The following is a 1,249-nucleotide window of genomic DNA, read 5'->3' as shown; positions in this document are numbered from 1 at the left end:
TTTCCTCAAAAATAAAACAAATTTATTAATAAAAGTTTTTATTTATCACACGTGTACAGTCTTGTCCTCTCCCTTTTTCCGTGTCACCCACGTGAAATTTCTCTCCTGGAAATAATCCTCAATTTAACTCAATGTCTTTCCTTTAGTTTTCGGTAGCATAAAATAAAGAAAAACGCTCGCGACCAATGCCGAGCCCCAAAAATCCAAAACACGTTATAACCGATTTTAAGAGAGAAAAAATTACAAGGCAATAATAAAAGGAAATATTACAAAACACTGCAATAAATATACTTTTTCGATTACGATAGGTACATAGATTAAAACGTAAATCAAAAAAACTAATGTAAAAATAAAGAAAAATACTGGAATAAAAAAATGATTACATTTTCAGTTTTTTACATATGAAAATTCTGAAGTATACTTTTTTATCTAAATTCGTTATTTTTGATACATTTTTTAATGAAAAGCTAAAAAAAAAACGAAAGACATCTCCTAAACAAAGATTTTTTTACCCCGTGTCTAATTGTTTTTTAAGTTATCTTGAATGGATATCAAAATGTCCGGAAATGCCTCTTAGGGATAATTTGAGAAAACTCAAAAAATAATAGAATAGACATTTTTTAATGAAAAGCTAAAAAAAAAAAACGAAAGATATCTCCTAAACAAAGATTTTTTTACCCCGTGTCTAATTTTTTAATTTATCTTGAATGGATATCAAAATAATTGAAAAAAAAACATTTATTATTTTCGAAAGGCTTTAACTCTCTTAGGAATCATTTTTGGACATAAGTTCATAAGAGATTTTTTCTTATATTGACATGACAATTAACCGACGAAATCTTTTACGTTTTTTTAGGACCCTTTGTATATATTTTTTAAGTTGGGTATTTAAATTTCTACGTTTTTGCGCTTTTATGTTTTTCACCGTGTGTATTTTATGGTTTTACTGTATAGGCTAGGCATTTGCAATGTATTTGTCTTCATATATGTATTTTTTTTTGTGTAGGTACACATTTATCATGTTTTTGTGTAGTATTTTTGCAATATTTTGTATTATTATTATTATATTTTTAAAGCTTGCAATTGTCTCCTCCTCAAACCAAATTTTGAGGATTGAGCAAAGATTAGGAACTAAAGAAAAATACGCAGGGCGCGATTTCAAATTTCCTCAAAAATAAAACAAATTTATTAATAAAAGTTTTTATTTATCACACGTGTACAGTCTTGTCCTCTCCCTTTTTCCGTGTCA

The 1,249-nt window shown here is 27.4% G+C and overlaps 1 protein-coding gene across 5 annotated transcripts in view; it reads right to left on the bottom strand.

The window, feature by feature from the left end:
• The window catches only part of LOC123008985 (transcription factor RFX3-like), a 20,993-nt gene that overhangs the window by 4,705 nt on the left and 15,039 nt on the right, over nt 1-1,249 (bottom strand). The gene's annotated exons all lie outside the window — the stretch shown is intronic.

Source organism: Tribolium madens, unplaced genomic scaffold (assembly GCF_015345945.1).
Source record: "Tribolium madens isolate multiple individuals breed KSU strain unplaced genomic scaffold, Tmad_KSU_1.1 Scaffold_19;HRSCAF=116;Tcas5.2_LG9, whole genome shotgun sequence".
Classification (NCBI taxonomy): Eukaryota; Metazoa; Arthropoda; class Insecta; order Coleoptera; family Tenebrionidae; genus Tribolium; species Tribolium madens.
Note: the sequence above shows the minus strand (reverse complement) of the source record. Positions and strands in the feature narration are given on the sequence as shown.